The sequence below is a fragment of the Macaca thibetana genome, chromosome 2 (assembly GCF_024542745.1).
Source record: "Macaca thibetana thibetana isolate TM-01 chromosome 2, ASM2454274v1, whole genome shotgun sequence".
NCBI classification, from domain to species: domain Eukaryota; kingdom Metazoa; phylum Chordata; class Mammalia; order Primates; family Cercopithecidae; genus Macaca; species Macaca thibetana.
In genome coordinates, this window is record NC_065579.1 from 125,815,598 (window position 1) to 125,840,171 (window position 24,574).

Sequence of the window (24,574 nt, forward strand, 5' to 3'; positions counted from 1 at the left end):
CTTTAGTTTAATGAGATCCCATTTGTCAATTTTGGCTTTTGCTGCTGTTGCTTTTGGAGTTTTAGACATGAAGTCTTTGCCCATGCCTATGTCCTGAATGGTACTACCTAGGTTTTCCTCTAGGATTTTTATGGTATTAGGTCTAACATTTAAGTCTCTAATCCATCTTGAATTAATTTTCGTATAAGGAGTAAAGAGACAATCCTAAGTCAAAAGAACAAAGCTGGAGGCATCACGCTACCTGACTTCAAACTATACTACAAGGCTACAGTAACCAAAACAGCATGGTACTGGTACCAAAACAGAGATATAGACCAATGGAACAGAACAGAGTCCTCAGAAATAATACCACACATCTACAGCCATCTGATCTTTGACAAACCTGAGAGAAACAAGAAATGGGGAAAGGATTCCCTATTTAATAAATGGTGCTGGGAAAATTGGCTAGCCATAAGTAGAAAGCTGAAACAAAAACAAATTTTTAAGTAAACCCACTGGATTAATTAGAACACATGGGGAATTACGTAAGTACTTTTGTAGCTCTGAGGCTCAACCTGAAACCCTTTTTGGTTTATTTATTTATTGCTCTCTTTTTCACTAACAATGTCCTGAATATTCCGCTTGAAACTCGCAGGCTAGTGAGATTTTTCCCGTGGCATCTGTCTGCTCCATTCCCCCTTCTATGTCCAAACCCCGCTGTAGAGAACAACTGACCTAACTGATCACTTCCCCTCTTCCGGGATGAGACAGACCATCATCCTGCCCCCTTCAGAACACTCCAGAATCTCCCTTCTGTGTTGAAGAAACTCCATTCCTCCTTTCCCTGGACTTTTGTGCTCACCTCTCTCCACCACCTTCCACTACCATCATCTGGATGAATGGAGAGACTTGCCTTTTACCCTTTTTTTTACCCTTAAAGACGTCTCCTCTCTCCTTTTCCAGAAGCCACTAGTTCCACATCTCTCAACTTCAGGCAAATAAAAAAGAAAGAGTTGGCCTCTCTTCAATTCCTGTTACAGCCAACTTCTTCCTCTGCCAACAGCCCACCTCGCCTGTCACCTACCCTCAAGGAAAGTACCATCGCCTTCCTCCACCGTGATTCCAAGATCCATGGAAACCTTTCTACTCATAGTCACATGTAAGGGAATCACTGCTTCCTGCCCAGCCAACTGGCAGTTACTTCTAAATGTCAAGGATGGCTAGGCACAGTGGCTCACACCTGTAATCCCAGCACTTTGGTAGGCTGAGATGGGCAGATTACCTGAGATCAGGAACTCAAGACCAGCCTGGCCAACATGGTGAAACCCTGTCTCTACTAAAAATACAAAAATTAGCCAGGCGTGGTGGCGGGTGACTATAATCCCAGCTATTCAGGAGGCTGAGGTGGGAGAATTGCTCAAACCCGGGAGGCAGAGGTTGTAATGAGCTGGGATCAAGTCTCTGCAGCCTGGGCGACAGAGTGAGACTTTGTCTCAAAAAAAAAAAAAAAAAGAGTATAATTGGATGGTTTATAACACAAAGGACAAATGCTTGAGGGATGGATACTCCTGACATGATTATTATGCACCATGCACCACCTGCCTTGTATGGAAATACTTCATGTATCCTCTAATATATATACACCTACTATGTACCCATAAAAATGAAAAAATAAAAATGTGAAAAAATAAACTAAATAAATAAATTTTAAAAAAACAAAGAAAATACTCATTGGAACATTTCAGATTTGGGACTTTCAGGTTTGGGATACTCAACCATTAAGTATACATAATGCAAATATTCCAATATCCAAAACAAAAAAAATTCAGAAATCACAAACACTTCCCAGTCCCAAGCATTTCAGATAAGGAATACTTAGCCTGTATATGGTTCACAATTTCTGTCTAGATCCCTGCAGTGTGGTCACTTCTGTCAACCTCAGTAGCCATAAAGATGGTGCTTCCAACAGCCTAGCCAAGGCTTACATCAGGCCCGATAAGGATAAAGCACTCAAAAAAAAAAAAAAAAAATTTTGTTGAATGAGTGAACATATGCCTGTTTTATCTTAACTTCCTTAATCCTAAAAGTTTCCAGTCCACTCAAGAAGCAGCACAGCACAAGGGCTACAATCATGAGTTGCTAAATGGACTGCCTGGGTTCAACCCTAGCTCTGCCCCTTATTAGCTGTGACCTTGATCAGGTTCCTCCACATCTGAAAATTGGGTTAATATTTGACCTTACACAGTAAAGGCTTAATAAGTGCTGGTTAACAGCCACTACTTCCTCTACATCTGAGGGCATGGTTGAAACATGGATCTCGCCATCCCTTAGAACTGTTCTACTTCTAAAACTCTGAATTCTCAAATTCTCCCCTGACTAATAACCTCCCATGGAGCTGTGTCATTTCTCCTGAACTTGCTCCTGGACTACACTGAGACATGCCACTAACCACCTTGAATCCATTGCTCCTCCCAGTGCACAAAATCCACCTTCCCGTTTCTGAACTCAGTGTCTTTTACATCATCTAAGACTCACATCGTGGCACCCAGTGCCCTGAAAACTCCAGTATCCCTCAAGATGGCCTTGTCTTTTCTACTGACTTCCTGTTCGAGCTCTTTGGTTTCTTTACCAGAGTGAGATCAGTGAGGCAGGGTCTGTGATTTGCAAGTTATATCCTGGATGGTGGCACGACAGTGCCTGGGACACAGAAGGTTGGGAGGTGTGACGCTCATCTGGAAGGCTCTTTTGGGGAGCCAGGAAGAGTCCCCAGAAGCCCACCTGGCACCCTATCTATAACAAGTGGCTCTTTAAGAATCATGGGAACTCCAGGATCATTTTCACAAAGACCTTCCATTCATGGTTCAATTAAATGGCAGAAAACACAAACCTTCCCTTCCCACTGGCAAACTGGGTCTAGCTAACTGAGCAGGGCTCACACAAGGCAGGTCTCCTGCTAGCAGGGCAAGTGGCGGCCCTGTCCCCAAGGCCCAGGGGAGCCTCTGCAGCTCCCTGGAAGGATGGTCAGGTGAACAGAGAGCTGGCTGCCATCTGGGTTCTTTATAAGGCTTTTGTGGTAAACATGTTTACTTTCTTTTGATTGGCTGGGCTTATCAAGTATTTTGTTTTGAGTCTTGCTCTATAAACATGTTTACTTTGAGGGGAGAGCTTTTTTGATAGCTAGCGCACTTGTTTTTCACACTTTTAAATTCAAAACACATTTTTCACAGCCTGTGGTAAACAACTCAAGGTGGTAAACAAATTATATTATTTTCATCTTCACACTAGAAAGGTGATCCCTATGTATCTATTCAAAGGCTTGAACTGGTTTGCCGGTAACCAAGGCTCTCTACTGGATGAGAACAAGAATTATACTCATAGTGATGATGTTACTAAAAGGGAAACGTTACAATGGCAAATCCTGCAGTATCAAACCTAGGCCTCAGTTTCCCCAGTGGAAACATTCTAGAAGAAGCCATCCATAACAACAGCAGGGGTAGTCTCGTTAATTGATGACATCCATATTTTCCATGAAAAATTAAGGTTATGTAACCGGCATACATAACAGCTAATACGGGAGGAAAAATCAAATAATGTTTCAAAGAATGAAGAAACCAACTAGGTCACAACACTAAGTGCAATTCTTTTGAGATCTGTTTTCTGTGATGATTTTTGCCTGCTTTACAATTAGAAAAAAAAAAAAAACAAGTAGTAGCCTCTAACGTAAAACTGAAAAGCCTTTCGTTATTGGAATAGGAGGAAAATAACAAAAGAGTTAAGAAAAAAAAAGGAACATATCTCTTGAGAGAAAACCAATGGTCCTTGAAGTAGGATTTAAAAGTGCTGTTTACATAGAGGCATCAGAAGAGCCCCTCTGTGGAGGTAAGTGTGAAGTCCCATAGCAGTGGAGCCAAATCTGTCTTCTAGAGAGTTCTCTTGGTCTCCATGTTCCAACTAGAAACAAGAGCCATCTTACCACAGGCCTTTGCAGTTAGTTACAAGTTACTTAAAGGAATAAAAACACAGGTCAAATTATTTGATAAAATAAATAATACCCCCAGCCCCCAAATCATCTTCCTAAGCTTATGCCCAAGTTAAGTTAAAAAACAAACAGAATTTCAACATGATGAAACCCCATCTCTACTAAAAATACAAAAAAAATAGCTGGGCGTGGTAGCACACACCTGTAATCTCAGATACTCGGGAGGCTGAGACAGGAGAATCACTTGAACCCAGGAGGCAGAGGTTGCAGTGAACCAAGATAGTGCCATTGCACTCCAGCCTGAGCAACAGAACAAGACTGTCTCAAAAAACAAACAAACAAACAAACAAAAACGAATTAAGGTTGTAGCACCAAACTATGGTAAACCTCCTCAGTGACTCGATGTTATTATTTCATCAGATATGGTACTGTAGGGAGGGGAGAATGGCAGAAGACACAGAAAGCCTGTATGGAGCCTCATCTATCATTCAGGCTGGATCATGCACAGAATGTATAGGCATCAGAGTACAAACATACTAAGTAGCCTTGTTTTCCAAGGTTATAACATGCTCTGGGGACACACTGCATTAGGAGGTCAGGAGAAGGAGCCAAGGGCATTTGGAGGCAGCCACTCTTCCTGACTTTCAGATTCTCTCCTATCAAGGAAGAAGACCAAAATACATAATTTCCAGGTAGTTTTAGCAGAACGGCAACAAGGCCCGGGGGGTGAGTACACATCACAAATTCCCAGGAAGACCAACGCCGTTCCAGCTTTGCCAACAACTGTTTGAGATGTTTTGCAAGTCAGTGGGCTTCTCGGAACCTTAGTTTCCCTTCCTATAAAATGAAGGCATTTGAATCCCATCCTTTTGAACAATACTATGTCATAATTTTATGCCTCAAATTGACAAAACCACTTTGGGGGATAACCAAGAATTCCAGGCTACATCATCCAATCAATACAATACTTGGAGCACTTTCAAAAAACCCACCAAGGAACCAAAGCTACCACAACTTAAAAGGAGCAGAAATGAAATTTCAAATTAATATGACGTTGGCCAGTGACTAGTCATCAAGCATACTTCAGCATTTAGTTGTCTGAACAGACAGGTGACTCAGCGGGGAATGGGTTACCCAGCCAGCCACGCTCATCTGACCCACTGCCTCAAAGTAATTTTTCCTCAATCTTCAAAACCAAGAAAGTAAATGACTAATGAAATGACTGAAGAATAACTTCCAGACAATTCTTACAACATTAAAAAATAAAACTAAACTTCAGCACAACAGTAAGGAGATAAGAAGAAAACAAGCCGGTTCAGAGCTGTCCAATGTCTGATGGCCACAGTTCCTTCTGACAAAGGAAACGTGCACATTCCAGGGTGTGGAATGATGCGGTTTGGAAATGTCTCGAGGGGCCACGAAAAGAGCTGATGATCAGGACAATGTCATCAAGAAAAGTGTCACGGAGCCCAAGTGGTGACATTTCTGTTGCAAATATGAGAAAGGAAAGGAACACACTGGTCCTTCATCCTGGTGTTCAGTGCAGTCGTAGGACTTTTGGATATCCTCCTGGGTACATCCAGTTCTAAGACCAAGTAACATGTGTGAAGCCCGTGCTGCACTGCACATGAGGTCCTCTGCCCATAGCATTTCCATCCACCCTCTTAGTAAGCCTTGTAACAATGGCAAGAGTAAATACTATAATCTTACAGATAAAGGAACCAAGGCTGGTGAAGGGAAGTCCTTTACCCGAGACCACAGTTAGTGACAGAGCCACATCTTTCTGAAACCCCAGCCTCGTCCCTTAACCACCACTGAACACTACTGAGTAACATTTTTCCAACAGCTCAAACAGGAAAAGTGTTTGGAAGGGTTCCCAAAATAAAGCCAAACTGGGAATACAGAGTTATAATTCTACTCAAAACTTCACATTGACTCCCACTGTCTAAATCCCTTGGCTTCTTGCTTGAAGTCAGCCAAATCCAGGAAGCAGAAAAGCAAGGAGCCAAGTCACCCCGGTAGTGCAACCTGGAAATGACACGGGACATCTCCCCCAAGAAAGGAGACAGGGAGGGGGTTTATGATAGCATACGAGGCATGCACTCAGTCCTCCTGTTAGACTGTAGAAGAAGGATGCTTTCTTTTTTTTTTTTTTTTGAGATGGAGTCTCACTCCGTCACCCAGGCTGGAGTGCAGTGGCGCCATCTTGGCTCACTGCAACCTCCGCCTCCCCTCCCAGGTTCAAGCGATTCTCCTGCCTCAGCCTCCAGAGTAGCTGGAATTACAGGCACATGCCGCTACGCCAGGCTGAATTTTTGTATTTTTAGTAGAAAAAGGGTTTCACTGTGTCAGCCAGGATGGTTTCGATCTCCTGACCTCATCATCTGCCCGCCTGAGCCTCCCAAAGTGCTGGGATTACAGGCGTGAGCCACTGCGCCCAGCCCTGAGGAGGGATGCTTTTTTTTTTTTTTTTTTTTTTTTTTTTTTGAGACGGAGTCTCCCAGTGGCCGGATCTCAGCTCACTGCAAGCTCCGCCTCCTGGGTTTACGCCATTCTCCTGCCTCAGCCTTCCTTCCGAGTAGCTGGGACTACAGGCGCCCGCCACCTCGCCCGGCTAGTTTTTTGTATTTTTTAGTAGAGATGGGGTTTCACCGGGTTAGCCAGGATGGTCTCGATCTCCTGACCTCGTGATCCGCCCGTCTCGGCCTCCCAAAGTGCTGGGATTACAGGCTTGAGCCACCGCGCCCGGCCGGAGGGATGCTTTCTATTCCTCTCTCTGTCTCCCTTCAATTCTCCCATTGTCTTCTGAATCACAACTGTGGGCATCGTCCCCCTTCCTCTCCTACTTCTTCCTCTCCACGAATGTCACCTATCTAAAGTCTAAAGGATGAGATTATCACTTCCACCCGGAAGCCTCTCAAATGAAATTAAATCAAACATTTATTGCACTGTGGTACACATGCATTGGGTGAGGTGGGGGATACCCAGGCACAGTCTGCCTCTCAGGGCGAGAAGTTAAATAACAATGTGCGATTTAAATAACATTTCAAGACAACAATAAGAGCCTTGTCACAGGGAGTACATGATTAATTGCCAGATGAATTCTGCAGACAATAATTGCTGCAAAGTTCAAAAGGAGGGAGCAATCACTTCCAACAAATATATCCCAGGTTGCAAACTCTCCACTGTGGAGAGTCCTAGTTCGTGGTTGGCTTTGGCAGAGTGTTGGGCATTGGCCGCCTGGCATCCGATCCTGGCCATGCGACTCGTGGTCCAACCCTGTTTAAGCTTTCTGGGCCTCTGTTTCATCAGTTGCAAAAAAAAAGGTAATGATACTTCCTATATCATGGAGTGGTTTGAAGATTAAGTGGGATAATGCATGTAAACCTTGAAACAGGGAAAGTGGTGGTCTTACGTCTCCTGTCTCCATGGCCGTGTATCTACCATTTGAATCCGCACACTCTCCCTATACTGGCTCCCCCTCCTCACCTTCCTGTGTTCGCCAAAGCCCCAGGTTTTCTTTCCCAACTAGGTGGTAACTTTTCCAACTAAGGGGTTCCATAGCGTCCTTCCCCCAGTACCAACCAGCTACCATGTCTGCCCTTGACTTAGGCTCAGTGCTGGCTCTTGCGTCCAGATTTCCACCTCCATTTCTAATATCCTAGGACACGAGCAGAAAGCTGAACATCAGGACACCTGGGTTCAGCTGCCAACATTGCCATAGAGTAGCCTTGTAATTCTGCACAAATTACAGTTTCTCTAAACCTCCATTTCTGCTTCTATAAAACGTGGCTAATGAAAGTCCCTACCTCCAAGCATTGCTGGGATTAAGTTATCCAACTGGAGAGCACTGTGCTCAATGCCTAGCCAACCAGCAAGGGCTACACACCTGAGAGCGGCTGTTCTCATCTTTGTTTGGACCACACAACTACCTCAACAACAGTGTCCCCGACTGCTCTCTCCTCTCTCAAATGTGCGACTTGCTGCCAGTCCTTCATGATACCAGATTTGGGTCAGCAAACCATAGAACTTAATTATGCCCCAGTTTTCTTTCATGCCCACTGATCTAATTTTACATCAAAGTTTCACAAATAGAAACAGGTACTCTCATGCACAGCCAGGCCCAGGGTAAACTGACACCGCCTTTCCAGTGGGGTGGTGATTGGCTTCAACAAGACTTAGAATCCCTTCCAAAGAGTAAGGACTGAACAGGAATGCATGCTTTTAACAAAACAGTAATCACTGGGGTAAATTCAACTACAAGGTCACAAAGGAATACATCATAGCATTATCTAGTATATGAAAACAGAAAAATAAATGTCAGTTAAAAACTATTTCTGATTCATATAATGAAATACTATGCAACCATTAAAAAGTATTGTAAAAAGAAACAAGGGCATAGAAGGAAACGTGATTCCCAAATCATACCTGCTTACCAAATGTCTATTGAATGATATGTTGTGAAACTGCCTTTTTTTTTTTTTGAGATGGAGTCTCGCTCGGTCGTCCAGGCTGGAGTGCAGTGGCACAACCTCGGCTCACTGCAAGCTCCACCTCCCGGGTTCACGCCATTCTCCTGCCTCAGCCTCCCGAGTAGCTGGGACTACAGGCGCCCGCCACCACGTCCAGCTAATTTTTTTTTAATTTTTAGTAGAGACGAGGTTTCACTGTGTTAGCCAGGATGGTCTCGATCTCCTGACCTCGTGATCCGCCTGCCCTGGCCTCCAAAGTACTGGGATTACAGGCGTGAGCCACCGCGCCCAGCCCAAAACTGCTTCTTTTTAAAGTTGTTTGAGTACTTACTGTGTGCCAGCTGCCACAAATGAGCACATTACATACACTAGGCTACTGCAAAATCCAATGAAGTGTTATTATCCCCATTTTACAGACAGAAAATGGAGACAGAGGGAAATGAAATAACTTGTCCAAATACACACAACTAGTAAATGGATTTAAACCAAGTCTTATTCCAAAGCCCTTGCTCTTTTCTAATGAGTGCTGCTGCCTATAAACTTATTAGTATATTTATGGCTATATTAAGTATATTTCTATAGGGGGAAAAAGGACTAGAAAAGCAGACAAAAATACTAGATGTAATTCTTTTTAGGGGGTGGCACTATAGATAATGTTTATTCTAGCTTTGATTCGGTTTTTAGATTCTTTACATTTATCATAAATCATTTTTGTAATAAAGGGAGGAAATTTGGGGGATGAAGCATTTTTCCATTTTAAAAGCTCAAATAGCAGCCACCATCTCTCCTCTCTCCCTCACTATGACAGAAGCAGATGCTAGACAGGCGCTGGGCTTGTGAGGGAAGGCAGTGCCTACCCAGTGGTTAGAGGTCCAGGTGCTGGAGTCAGATGGCCTGGGTGCAGACCCCCAAGAAGCTCTGAGGAAGCTGCTCGGGCCTCTGTGAGTTAGAAATAGGCAGGTATGTACAGGGCTTGAATTAGGGTTAACAGATCCTGAGTGCTCTGTAATATTAGTGATACTTAATTGTTTTACAAGTGACATCTTCACCATACTCAATATGTTTTATAGCCTCTCTCTGCAGAGGGGACCAAAACATCATTAAGGCAATGTGTCCCAATGTCTTTTAACCAATTAACATAATAGATCCTACAACCATCCCTCTCTGGCCCCCAACCTCCCAAGGGCTTAGGGCTGTCAAAGCAACAACTTAGGTCTGCACAGTGATACCTGCCTCGGAATTCTGGCTCTGACCCTGGCTGGCTCTGAAATCTTGTGGATGTCACTTAACTTCCTTGCCTCAGTTTCCTCACAAGATGGAGAGGGCAACAGCTCATAGCTGACAGGATTGTGGTAAGGCCAAAAGGGGAAAATGTATATGTGACACTAAGCCCACTGAGACTTCTCAATAAACTTGATCCATGGTGACTACTTCAACATTTTCTTTTCTTTTTTTTTTTTTTTTTTTTGAGACGGAGTCTCGCTCTCACCCAGGCTGGAGTGCAGTGGCGCGATCTCGGCTCACTGCAAGCTCCGCCTCCCGGGTTCACGCCATTCTCCTGCCTCAGCCTCCCGCGTAGCTGGGACCACAGGCGCCCGGCTAATTTTTTGTATTTTTAGTAGAGACGGGGTTTCACCGTGTTAGCCAGGATGGTCTCTATCTCCTGACCTCATGATCCACCCACCTCGGCCTCCCAAAGTGCTGGGATTACAGGCGTGAGCCACCGCGCCCGGCCTACTTCAACATTTTCTGATACAGCTCCACTCTCCATATGGATTTCACCAATCAGTATGGGTTTCTTCCTTGTAATAGTTTTCTTGCTGTCATTTTTCCAAATTTAAGCATTGTATTTAATAGAGAACAGAGATGATGCATGCCCTTGTACAGACTCTTGATACTGTGTGCTCCCGTATTAGTCGGCCAGGGCTGCTGTAACCAAGTATGAGGGACTGGGTAGCTTGAACAACAGGCATTCATTAATATTTGCTCACGACTCTAGAAGCTGAATATCCAAGATCAAGGTATCCACAGGGTGGGTTTCTCCTGAGGCCTCTCTTTTTGGCCGTCTTCCCTCTGTGTCATCACACAGTCTTCCCAAATCTCCTCTTCCTATTAGGATACCAGTCACACTGGATTTGGGCTCACCCTAATGATCTCATTTTTAATTTAATTATCTCTTTAAAGGAGGCTGAGGCAGGAGAATCACTTGAACCCAGGAGGCGCAGGTTGTAGTGAGCTGAGACTGCGCTACTGCACTCCAGCCTGGACAACAGAGCAAGACCCTGTCTCACAAAATAAATAAATAAAAAGAATCAGGCCATGCACAGTGGCTCACACCTGTAATCCCAGAACTTTGGGAGGCTGAGGAGGGTGTATCACCTGACCAGCCTGGCCCACATGGTAAAACCCCGTCTCTACTAAAAATACAAAAAATTAGCCAGGTGTGGTGGTACCTGCCTGTAATCCCAGCTACTCGGGAGGCTGAGGCAGGAGAATCGCTTGAACCCAGGAGGAGGAGATTGTAGTGAGCTGAGATCATACCACTGCACTCCAGCCTGGGCAACAGAGTAAGACTCTGTCTCTAAAAAAAAAAAAAAAAAAAAAAAAAAAATCACTTGATCTTGGGCCTTGGGCAATCTGAGCCAGCCTAGGTACTTCAGAAAATGAAAGCACACAGGTGCAGCACAATGGAAGGGCTTCCCCCTAGACACTTATGTGTACTGTCCTCCCAGTGCTGTAGTGAGCTCCTTGCTCTTCCCAGCCCCCAAACCTGCAGAGGGTGCCGATGCCTACCAACTGCAACGTTCAACTAAGCTCTGTCCAATCGAGTCAGCAGACCCAGCCATTGCTCATATTTACGTTTGTAAAAAATCAGGATGGAAAGTGTTCATTCCTGGCATGAACTCCCCAATCTGGGCTCATAAACATAAATCAAAGCTGAAGGTCATTTTTAAAAAATCAGTACATACCTCATTAAAACAATTTTTTTTAAGAAAATTGAGTTTCTTGAACCACGGCCTATAATTTACAAAGTGCAAATGTCTGAGATACGTGTGCTAAATTTAAAGAAACAACTATTATTAAACACCCCATTATGTAAGGCAGTGAAATATATTTGCACTCTGTATATCCGTTATAATATTTCAACTGAGCCTCACAATGTTTGGCAGTTCTTTCCTTCGGTGATAATAAAAGGCTTTTCTTTCCATTAAATATCTAAATTAAGTCAAATAGTGTATGTTAAATAAGCCCATAAGTCCTTTTGTATGATGCAATGAAGTCTTGAAATGCTTATCTACTGAGCACTCTGGCTTAAAGGCTGGTGGTTTATGTCCCCTGCAGAGCCCCGGGACCCTGCTGGCTTGGCCAGACTGTGAAAATAAGCTTCAAATGACCAAACGCAACTGCAACTTTAAAAGTAGGAACCAGACCAGACACAACAAACCACAGTGTAGTCAGCCTCACTTGTCATAATTCATGTGTGTGGAATTCAACTGTAAAAGCATTCACAGAGTGCTAAATTTCCTCCATTGGGGCATTCCATGTGGAATGTCAGATTTTGAAAAGCTGCTGATAAGCCACTCCTGATTACAAGTCTACGAGTTGTAGAATTAATTTAAAAAAAAATATTTATCCCAATCCCGAAACATCTCTGTCTGTGCCATTCAATCCTAAACAATGTAGGCAAGTGCCAATATTTTTAAATACCCAGGCCATAAAAATATGCACTCAACTGGTGGCCCTGTATTAACACTGACTTCCTTTTTTTGGTTTTCTTTTAGCTCTGTGTCTACATTATTCTCCATTTTGATGGCCTACATAATGATCACTTATAGCAATCCTTTTTTGAAAAAGAATCTCATCATGGTTCAATGACTTAAAAATATAATTCTTACAGATTTTTAAAAGAGAAACTTGAATGGATAAATATATTCCTGTGTAGATTTCGAAGCCATGCATGTATATATAGATGTAAACACATGAAAATGTAATAATCCAATTAGCACATCTTTTTTGGAAACTAAATTAATCTTAACAAAACTGGCCTAAGCCTCAGGTAGGAGTTGAGGGAACTGCTGGTGATGACAATGACAATAATAGTTGCCATTTAGTCAACATTTACTTTGTGCCAAGTGCAGTGTTCAGCCCTTGACATAGATTTTCCCATTTGGCTTCTCACAACAAAGCTCTGATGTAGGAATGCATCTTTATACATGAGAAAACCGCGGCTCAGAGATGGGAAGTCACCTGCTCAAGGTCACGTAGTAATTAAGTGGAGGAACCAGGGGTTGAACCTGGTTCACACTGTGCTATATTGCCTCCCAGTGGTGCCTTACAGACAGGATATAGGGCCTGGCAAAGGGTAGGGTAATATACCTGGCCCCTAAATGACCTCTTATCTCGGCTAGGGACAGGCAGCACAGCCTAGGCCCCATCTCAGGAAAAGATTTAAGAGTAGACACACCCAGTAAGCAAGGTAAAAAGCCAGAGCCATATCCCACCTCTCTTGCAGACACAGAGAAGAAATCCCCACGCAAAAATGAACCCCTAACCTTCCTCCACCTATTACCTTATTGCCTTGTTATCAAAAGCACCATATGCATGTTCCTGAAGAGTCTATTTTTCCCCTGTCACGACATACTTAAGTAGTACATATTTAAGACAGAAAAGCAATAGTAGTCGTCTTCTTTCTACCATGCAATCCAACTTTTCCTGGATGACAAAAGATGGATGAGAGAAGCAAAGGTGCTGGACTATCCATTTGTGAATGCCACTTCATACAACAGCTGGTCACTATCCGGTAGAGTAGAAAGAGAACAGAAAGGGAGTCAACCAACTTGGATTCTCGGTTCCATTCTGTCCCACATCCTGGTACCGTCATCTCTTCCCACACACAGTAATGAGGGAGGAAACATCATCTCCACCCCTGTGTTTATTTCAGACTTTCTGTGACTCTGAGAGCTTCCTTTGGGTTCACAGAACCAGCACGCCAGCCCTACAGCTCAAGCACTAATGCCTAATACCCAGGAAACGATATCCTCAAGAGTTAAACTGAGCCCCTGAGATACCAGTAAAGTCAGTTTTAGGGGAACGTGAAAATAGCCTGCTCCAGTAACACTTACCAGGCATTCCCAACTCCCCGGGCTCCCAGCCTGGCCCATACCTCTTTCCTCAACTACAGATGTGTGTACCCATCTGCCTCTACAGACTGTCCTCTGGAATGTCTAGACATCTCAGACTCAACACGTCCAGAGCTTGATTTTCCCTCTCAAGCAGGCTCTATCCACATGATTTTCCCTCTCAGGCAGGCTCTGACCACATCCTTCCCCAACACAGCTTGTCCTTCCCAATCTCAGTCCCTGGCAACTACATGTTTCTCATCACACTCAGGCCGATCATCTTTGAGTCAATACTGACTCGTGTCTTTCTCTTAAATTCTACATCTATTCCATTAGGAAATCCCATGGAGTCTGCCTTCAAAACAGATATAAAAAGCTACTACTGCTCTCCTTCATTACCAACTTCCTGGTCACAGCCATCATCTCCCCCCAAGCTTCCTAATAGGTCTCCCTGCTCCTTTTCTTACCCCACCCATAGTCTATTCTCAACACAGCAGCAAAAGGGAACCTTTTAAAACTTACACCAGATCAATACCTCCACCTCTGGCACCAGAACTGTGTGAAAGTTGATTATACAAAAGGGGTCATGGTGTAGCACGTGTGAAAGTTCATGATGTGGAACAGGTCATTCTTTGTCACACCCCAACTGAATCAGAGTCTGAGGGCCTGGAGGATAAAGGCACTCAGGGCATATAGCATTGCTCCAAGAATGTAATTTTCTGCAAGCCCAGCTGCTGAAACTGCCTGCTGTACCCATAAGACCAGGTTTACATAATGGCTGCTGAAATGACCTGCCACAACTCTGAAGGCTAGCTTTACCTATCACCGCCACTCACTGTTCAGAGCCTGCCAGCTCCCCTAAGCTTCCTCTCTTGCCAGTGAGCTTTCTTTCCATTTCTAATAGACCTGTGTCTAATAAAATCCCCAAACTTTCCTCCAGTGGGTCTGTGCATATGCCTCGAACTGCAATTCTGTGATTCTCAAATAAAATAATGAATTTAGACACTTATCTCTATATTTTTTGACTCTGACAAAGGCCAAGTCCTTTAATGGTATGGCCCCAATTGGCTCTCAGGCCCCATCTCCCACCACACTCCCCCAGTCCACTCCTCTTGGCCACAGCAGTCTCCTGACTGCCCTTCGATTATGCGTGACCTGCCCCCAACCACAGAGTCTTTGATTAACTGTTCCCTCTGCCTGGAATGCTCTACAAGTCTAACTCCTTTACCTCCTTCAAGTCCTTGCTCAAACAGCACCTCTAAAAAGAACTACCTAGTGTCACAATGAAAAGCACAGCCCACTCTCACTCCACAGAACTGCCAGCCTCATTCCCTGATTTTTCCTCTCCTGCACACCCCTTCTAACCTCCTAACTCATCTACTTATTATGTCTGTCTGTCTCCATCCTTTCTCTCCCCAGAATGAGTGCCCACAAGGCCAGGATCTTTGTCTGTTTTGTTCATTGATTTATCCCACATGCCTGGAACAGTGTCATGTACAAAACAGGCACTTGGTAAATATCTGTTGACTGAACAATTGAACAGATGAATGAATTCAGGAGTGGACATTCTGTGACGGCTCTCTCCCCTGTTGGGAAGGGTATGTTCTCTTCACCTTTTTTCTCCTCCTTCATACAAGTTGAAAAAACAGACCTGTCTAAACTCAGCAAATAGCCAGCACGTACACCACAGTTCCATGACCTGCACATGGAGCCGACCCAGGTGAGCAGCTCAACGCTCTCGCCCACTGGGCCCAGTCACAACCTCAGAATTCATCTCACTCACACCACGCCCAATAGGGACTGAAACATCCTTTATCGCTCCTCTTCCAACATTCCTTTCCACTCGCTAACAAGACAGCCCTAAGACAAGAAAAACAGTCAAAGGTGCAAACCTATTATTAAATAAAAACTAATTAGACTCACAGCAGGCAACCTCAAAAGAAAAATACTAAAACTACCATTTTTTATAGAAGTCAAAATTTTAATTAAACAGCATAAAGACAGCCAGGCTATCTGCTTTCAAGTTTAACTCCAAAAGTTTAGTTTGTGAATCTTACGACAGACCTCCATTCTCTTCGGTACAAACTGGCATTTCTAGACCCTCTCATAACCATATCAGGCCTTTCTGTTGAATATATAACCGTGGCTTTAGTTTTCATGCCATCTATCCCATACCCTCTGCATCTAACCAGAATGCTTCACACAATGTGGTATGGAAAGCTTCTATGTGGACCAGTATCTCCATTCTTTCTGAATCTTAAGCTCACAGTTCCAATGCCATTTTATTTCTGCTTGTTGTTTTCCACTAAGATGTGATTAAATTTAAAAGAAATGTTCAACTAAATGGTATACGCATTTCCCTTTGATCAAAATTTACACAGAAAAAAAAAAACTGCATATTTATACAGCTGAGCTCGCCGCAAGTCACTGGAATCACACTTGCAGGGTAACAGTCATTTCAAGCTTTTATTAGTTACTATAATGATCGGAGACAGGGGTCATCAAAATGCCTTTACCAGAGCCAATCTAACATTACTACAAAGTCCCATAGTGAAATTAAAGAGGTCTAGGGTGGGAGGGGGAGGAGAAAGGGAGACTTTTGTGCTGTGTGACTACAGAAGAGAAAAAAAAGTAACTCAAGAATGTAACACTGTAAAGAAAACAGCACTTAACATAAGTTATATCTAGCTCACCTTTACTGGTTCAACACAAGCAAAAACACTGCTGCTACCAGGGTAGTGAGACCAGGGAGAGATTACTAAGTAAAGTTGCTAAAACAAAACAAAAAACAAAAACCGTCATCTTTTTAAGGAAGGAACAGGAGTCAGAATACACTCTGTCTCTGACATTTCGAAATGATTTTGTTTGCAGCCAGGAGAATGGGTTAGAATAATGGCCAGTGTCGTTCATCTGAGATTCCGTAACACATTTTGTTTAATCAAATGTTCATTAAATACGAACTTATAAAAGCGAGTGACAACTAAATACAGTGCATGATCCTGGATTGGATTCTGGACTGGGCAAAACAACAGCTACAGAAGAGATCAGAGACACTGACAACATCGTGTCACAGTCTTCTATCAATGCTAAACCTCCCGATTGATGTACTGCAGTTACGTAAAATAACGGCCTTGTTAGGAAATATACGCTGAAGCATTTTATGGTAAAGGTGCTTGAGGTTTCAAACTTACTGTCAAAGGATTTAGGAAAAGCATATGCAAACGTGTGTGTATGTGCACGTGTGTGTATCTGAGAGTATGAGAAGGAGGGACAGAAAAAGAATGATAAACAAATGGAGCCAAGTGTAATCAATTGGTAAATCTGGCTAAGATGCATAGGGAATTCTTGCATTATTCTTGCAACTATCTGTGTTAAGTTTGCAATTATACCAAAAGGAAAATGAGCTCATACTTTGTATCCTAATCTCATTCCTAAAATATCTTATCTTGGTTATTTTCTAGAAAATGAAATATACTAACCAGAATAAGACTCATTCTGCTGTAAGCCGGGTGCGGTGGCTCACGCCTGTAATCCCAGCACTTTGGGAGGCCGAGGGGGGGATCTCCTGAGGTCAGGAGTTCAAGATCAGCCTGACCAACATGGTGAAACCCCGTCTGTACTAAAAATACAAAAATTAGCTGAGTGTGGTGGTGAGCACCTGCAATCCCAGCTACTTGGGAGGCTGAGGCAGGAGAATCGCTTGAACTCGGGAGGCAAAGGTTACAGAGGTCATATCACTGCACTCCAGCCTGGGCGACAGAGCAAGACTCTGTGAGAGGAGACGAGAGAAGATGGGAGGGGAGGGGAGGGGAGGAGAGGAGAGGAGACTCATTCTTCTTTTCATTCATTCACTTAGCCAATCGACACATACGCCATATATGAAGCACCTACCCAGTGCCAAGTGTGTGTCTCACCTGTCAGAGCTGACTGTGTGTGCTTTGTCTTTCACCCCCTGTGAATTTTAAATAGCTACATAATTGGTAGGAGAAAAACATGGCTTTCCAATTTGGAAATGATGTCAGCCACATTAGTTGGTCCTGAGAAAACAACCCATACTTTAATACAAAGTTTTAAAAAAGTCAGAAAAGAGGATTAAAATATTATGCCTTACTGTTGCTAAAAATATTAACCTACACTGAAGGTGATCTATCAAAAAAAATACATGTGGCTATGCAAAACACAGACGATAATCACAACATATCTGCAAGTCCAAGTCCATACAGATTCACAGCATTGAAGAGAAGGCAATAACCAAATACTTTCAAATGATGGAAACACTGTCTAGTCATGTGTGACATGACTTAAATAAGTAACAATGCAAGAATGTATTTGTCTAACCATTGCCCAGGGGTTTCTTGGATTTAGCAGCCAAACTGGCAACAGGGATTATATTATCAAGTAGTATTCTATACCACTTTATTAACAGTCAGAGAAATGTCTATTATAATAATTGTCAGTGGAATGATGTTTATTTTACTACCAACACAGAAACTTGACCAATCAACTTGAGATTTTTGGTCCAGTCCTTCCCAGAAATGGCTGGCATTCCATGAACACTGAACTGATATCACTTCTTTCTCCTTTATCCTCAGTATAATATTCATACCAGAGAGAAAATAAAACACTCTTTTATTGAATACTGGCTCAGCAAGCTACCTGGTTCAAATTCCAGCTCCTCCATTTCGTTAGCTACTTTCTTAGACCGGCTACTCATGCTCTCAAGGCCTCAGTCTCCTCAACTGTAAGATGGGAAAACAAACTCCCTGGGCCACTGCAAAGATAAAATTAACCAGGTAGTGTCTACATCTAATGTTGCCTGCATAAAACGATTGTTCATCTTACCTCAGTCATATTCTGCTGGTATGTAAGTGTCATTATTATAAGTATTGTTATGGTATATGAGTGTCTCCCCTCAAAATACATCAGGTGCACTGGATGCTATCTCAAATGTTAAGTCAACTCAGTAACAAGGTATTCAAGAAATGGTCCAATGGAACATTAGAGTAATAAGCCCTTCCCAGTGAAAAACTTTCTGCTTTTCCTCTTAATGAACAACTGCTTGGGGAAACCGAGAAAATCTTGCTGGACATTTGACAGTGTTTTTGTTTGTTTGGTTGGTTGGTTGGTGTTTGTTTGTTTGTTTGAATTTTGTCTAAGCACATGCATCTCTCTAAGAACTCTAAGAAACTTAATTAATACAAACAGCCCCAGCTAGACCAAATGATCTCATCAGATCACCGGCAGCATAAAGATTCCCTGACTCCAAATTCCTACCCTTGTTAGGCAAACAGAATTCTTCTACAGAGGAGAAAATGCAAGCTCAAGGTCAATCAACCAAAAATCTCCCCATGCTTATTTGTTTAGAAATGTGAGAAACACCAAGAAAGATAAAAGAATATATAGAAAGCACTATCCTTGCCCTCTAGGGAATTATCATCTAATTCCAAAAGACAGCATAAATTCACAAATAACTTTTGGCCTCTGTTCTCCCTCTTTTGTGAACACTTTCAACTGTTTCGATGGAGTGTTTGTGAAGTGACATATACTACTTCCACGACAGGTCCATACAATTTTACTTACGTGACCCTTGCTCTTTTTCCAAGTTGGCACACTTAGAAAACACATGCAGAAGATGGTGGCACCATAAAATGTAAGAAAAAAGGGTGCCTGAAACAATGCTTGCAAGAGAGGCCCTGTCAGTCTGGAGGAAAATACCTATTGGGTTTGAGTCATTAAACATTTGTAGGTTTATTTGTGACAGCAGCTAGCATTTCCTTAGCTAACACATTCTCCATTACTCTGTGACCTTATAAGCAATTCTATATACATTTGATGAACTTCTAACAAGATGCCAGACACTATGCAAAGCATCAGAGGACACAATGAGGAGAAAGAACTGGCAAGGCTCCTGCATAGATAAAAGTGGTTACATAGCAGGGGATAAAATAATGTGTGAGGCCAGGTGCAGTGGCTCACGCCTATAATCCCAGCACTTTGGGAGGCCGAGGCAGGCGGATCACCTGAGGTCAGGAATTCGAGACCAGCCTGGCCAACACTCCATCTCTATTAAAAATATAAAAATTAGCCAGATATGGTGGCAGGCGCCTATAATCCCAGCTACTCGGGAGGCCCAGGCAGGAGAATCACTGGAACCCAGGAGGCGGAGGTTGCAGTGAGCCGAGATTGCACCACTGCACTCCATCCTGGACGACACAGCAAGACTCCATCTCAAAACTAACAAACTAAATAAATAAATAATAAAACAATGTATGAGCCGGCAGTTGCGTGAGCTGCCTAGAATGCTGGGGATACCATGAAAGGCAAAACTGAGGAGACTTTACATAGCAGTACATCATCACAGAAAAGTACTATACATTAGATTTCATGTTAAGTCCTATTCTCTGCCATGAAGATCAGCCACCTCTAACCTGTCTCTTCCTATCTCAAATGCCAAAGCACAGAGCCTCCTAACTATCTGATAAGTATATTAGCATTCTCTTGGGAAGGCACAGACCATTTTCGAAGGCCCCATCTCTACTCACTCACCCCACCTTCCTGGGCATTGTCTTCCCATCATTTCACTGGTTCCATGCAACAGATCTTCATATTTACCTAAGTAGGGGTCACTTTATTTTTACTCCTTTCCCCACACACACACACAAAATTCAAAACTCAGTCTTTGGCATGCCTCAAAGAAACAAACCAAACACTCAATTCTTCCTCCAGTGTGTTTACACAAGAATGATATTGTGGAACAAGTACTTTAAATGACAAAGTGTTGTTCGCTTGCTGCTAAATCTCTATAAAGGTGCTGACCAGCTGCACTGGGATGTAAGCAAATGCTTTGTTCTCTCCAGAGTCTGAAATGCTTGCCCACAAATGTGGGGGCCAGTCCCTGCTGAATGCAATGCCTCCCATAAAGGGGCCGTGTTAAGTGAGGCAAACACATGTCAAGATATTCTTGGGACACAGTTTTCCAAGTAAGAATCAAGTAGGTGACCAGACAAGCTTTGGATTAAAAAATAAAATTAGATGAAAAAGAGACAGGCAGACAAGACAGAAAGGAAGAAAGAAGAAAAGAAAGTGCATGAGCACACACATACCATTCCCTATGAACTCCATGCATCTCCCCAATTATCTTGGGACATTTCTTCATCTTATTATGAGTGTCTGAAACACAGAACATGTTCTCTTCTAACCTATAAATGAACCACTCATAGACTTCTGTTTGCCTCATCAATTTCTACACCTTTTTGAAAAATAGATCATTTTACATTCCTTTCCAATGACGGGAAGGAGTTCACATTTTTAAAAAACATATATCCATTTCTTAGCATATGTGCAGAATGACTTCCCAGCATGAAACTGGCTGACCCCTTTAAATGCTCTCATTCCAAATACAAGGGAAAGCCCATCTTGTGCAACTCCACAGGAATCCTTGCAGAATTGTATCAGATGAGAACCACTTGGCGGCTCATTAGAAATAGTCCCCGTCTGTCACTAAGGTTAGATTTGAGGACATCTTTACAAGGATATAAGGGGGCCTTTCCCCCACATTTCCCAGAACAGCAACAAAACACTATTCCAGCTGCCCTAAAAATGTCAGCGTGAGACTGCCCTCGAGAAAACAGCTTCAGATCTAAAATGTTCTAGCAAAAGAATGAGTAAGTCAGGCATACCCAAAATGCTGAGAACAGTGTGTATCAGAAACCTGTCGGTCTTGTGTCTCCACTCAGCCTCTAGGAGCCAAAACAGGTTGGCACTGACAAGTCAATTGAAATTTTTGTGACATTTATTTTTTTCTCCAAAGTAACTCAGGTAAGTCACAAAGCATAATCAGCAACGACAGTTGCCATCTGAGAACAAAAGGATGACCTAACTCTCTGACACCCACGCCGAGCAGCACATATGCAAATGAGAGTAGAAAAAAATATATACCAAGTGAGAAATGAGGACATTTCCCCCTCCCACCAACTTCCACCCAATATCCACTCAGCAATCACACAGTGTGAATCTACTAGGTGCCAAGACCAGGGACATAATGGGGGGAAAGCCATGATCCATGAAGACGACAGAGAAATACAATTAAAATGCAGAAAAGTCAAGGCTGGGGGGGAGGGGTCGGGTACATGACAGCAGCAAGGAAGGCTCCTGAAAAGGATGGACAGAGAGTCACAGGGAAGGCTACTGAGATATGTGGTATCTACACTATAATCTGAAATAAATATAAGAAGGGGCCAGGAGGCCGGGCGCGCTGGCTCACGCCTGTAATCCCAGGACTTTGGGAGGCCGAGGCAGGTGAATCACCTGAGGTCAGGAGTTCGAGACCAGCCTGGCTAACATGGTGAAACCCCGTCTCTACTAAAAATATAAAAATTAGCCAGGTGTGGTGGCAAGCGTCTGTAATCTCAGCTACATGGGAGGCTGAGGCAGGAGAATCACCTGAGCCTGGGAGGTGGAGATTGTGGTGAGCCACAATCACACCTGAAAACTGCACTCCAGTTTGGCCAACAGAGTGAGACCCTGTCTCAAAGAAAAAAAAGCAGGGGGCAGGGGGGGCCTGGGTGAAGGACAGAGGCTCTGTTCTAAGCCTAAAATTGCAAATCAATGACCTGAGAGCAAAATGTGGTCCAAAGATTTGTTTTGCTTGGGCCAGACTAGATAGACTTTATTTTTATTCTATTTCCAACACTTCATAATCAAGATTAAGCATTGTTAATTTGAGTTTTCTGGTTTCTTTGGAAGATATGAGGAGAGGAGATCTGGCCACATGAAACTAATGTTTCTCCCACAGCAACAACAGGGTGAGAGGCCGTCTGTGTTTGGAGCCAGCATCTGCATCCTCCCTCCTAGGCAGGGGGAACTGCTCATGGAAAGGCCCATTGGACATTTAAGCACATCACTGATGGCCCCAGAAACCTCGGCCTTGGCTCCAACGCATCAAACTTTTTATGAAGCCCGTTGATTTGGTACATTTTCAGATCTCTTTGCTTGAAAGCAACAGAACATCTGAACAGCAAGAAATGGTGCCAGAGTTACTACTACAAAGGGCAGATAACAAAACCAAAATAAAAAACAGCCACATACAAACATCCCAAACACCACGCACCAGCAATTGCAAGTACACCCTTGGGCCTGCCAAGAGTTCCGAGAGAGACATTGGCACCAGAAACACTGAGCTCCCTGTGGGCAGCTGTCCAATGGCAGAGGCAAGGGTCCCTGGGCTCGTCTGTCCACGCTGGCACATCCAATCTAAAGAAACTTATTTTTTCATAATATTCCTATTTCTCAGAGTAAACTCTACTCTGTTTGAAAAGAGACAGACAGACAGACCCAAAGACAGGAAATACCACCAGATTCCTTTTCCTGTGATGGTGTTTTCCAAGAGAAGATAGGAAACTGGGGCACTTACTAAGTCAGAGCCAGAGAGACAGAAGGAAAACAGGCTCTGGATTCAGAGAGGCTTGAGTTTCAATCCTGAATTAGCTACGTGACCTAAGCCAGGGAATTGACTTTCCCTATTCTCAGCGTCTGCTTTCTTAAAAGATAGAAAACGGTACTGGCCACCTCCCAGGTTCATTGTGAGGGACAAATAAAATTCATATAAAGTGATTCAAATTTAGCATGTTGCACTAGAGAGCTTTAAGACTGAGACCATAACTCAAGACGGTTCTGGGCCAATGCCAGCCTCCGCCAATCATGCACTGATGTCATATTGAAAAAAAGAAGTATGACCCATGACTTGGGCCCACCCTACTGCACATGTGTGTCTCATGTTTGCACACAGAGAATGCAGTGGTCTCAAGCTGGGATGGGCCTACCATAAAGTCAAGAAGGACACTGCCATGTCTCTTTCCCATGTTTTTCCTTTCAAATTCCCATAGATTTTGCATTCTGCTCCATAATATTCTGAGGAGCCGCAGCACTTACACATTTAACTTTCCTGAATTCAACTATATGAACTGAGCGAAAAGAGAAGGTGGATCTGAATGTGACCTTACTTGGAATATGATTGCTGCAGATGTAATTAGTTAAGATGAGGTCATACTGAAGTGGGGTGGGACCCTAATCCAATATGACTGGTGTCTATAAAAAGGGGAAATTGGGACACAGGCATACACATAGAAAGACCACCACGGGGAGATGAAGGCAGAGACTGGGGCAATGCTCCTACGAGTCAAGGAATGGCAAAGATTGCCAGCCCCTGCCAGGAGGTATGAGAAGGGCCTGAAACATTCTCTCTCACAGCTTTACAAAAGAATCCACTCTGCTGACACCTTCGCCTGGGACTTCTTGGCTCTAGAAGCAAAAGATGACAAATTTCTGGTGTTTAAGCCAGAGGCAGGGGGACAATAATTTACATAGTAAGCTATGTGTTTCCTCAGTGGGATGGGCCCCACTGCTGAAGTTGTGATAAACAGTAACCCTTTATTTTTAAGCTATTAAGGCTCTCTCTTAAGACAAATTGTACGTATTTCAGACTTACATCAAGAAGGAGCAGCCAAGATGCCAATATATTGTTTTGAATAATACATTCAAAACAGTGGCAAGAGCCATTTAATTTTTCTTCATGAGTATTTTATTTTGGGGTGACATCCCGAGTCACCTTAGGGGGCATTCTAAATTCACTGCTTGCCACCTTTTCTAATTGTATATTTTCCTTTTTTTTTTTTTTTTCCTAGCTGTACCTTTCCACATATGCATTTGTAGAAAATCCATTGTGTGAATGGGTCAAGAGTGAGATAAGGCATGGATACAGTTATAGGAGGCCCTAACATGACTCACAGGGCCCTAAAATGAATTCAGATGTGACTGAATTCACCTTTCAAATTTAATTCCCTCCCTCACCCCCATTTTATAATTCTGCTAAACTCGAGGGAGGGCAGAGCAGCCAGGATCACCCACAAAGCAAAGAGATGCGTAGCAGGCTTGGATTACTGGACTCATCATAGGGATGAGGGAATATGTCCATGTAACTACTGGAAAAAACAATGTATGTTACCGGCCGACAGACAGAAACCCAA

The 24,574-nt window shown here is 43.2% G+C and overlaps 1 protein-coding gene across 9 annotated transcripts in view; it reads right to left on the bottom strand.

Moving 5' to 3' along the window:
• Positions 1–24,574, bottom strand: part of FOXP1 (forkhead box P1) — a 631,073-nt gene that overhangs the window by 548,584 nt on the left and 57,915 nt on the right. Inside the window, exon 1 of one of the 9 annotated variants that reach the window (XM_050781330.1) lies at positions 4,161–6,411. The exons of the other annotated variants lie outside the window; for them this stretch is intronic. The gene's annotated coding sequence lies outside the window, so the exon portion shown is untranslated. Of the gene's footprint in view, positions 1–4,160; positions 6,412–24,574 lie in introns of those variants that run through there. 9 annotated transcript variants of the gene reach the window in all.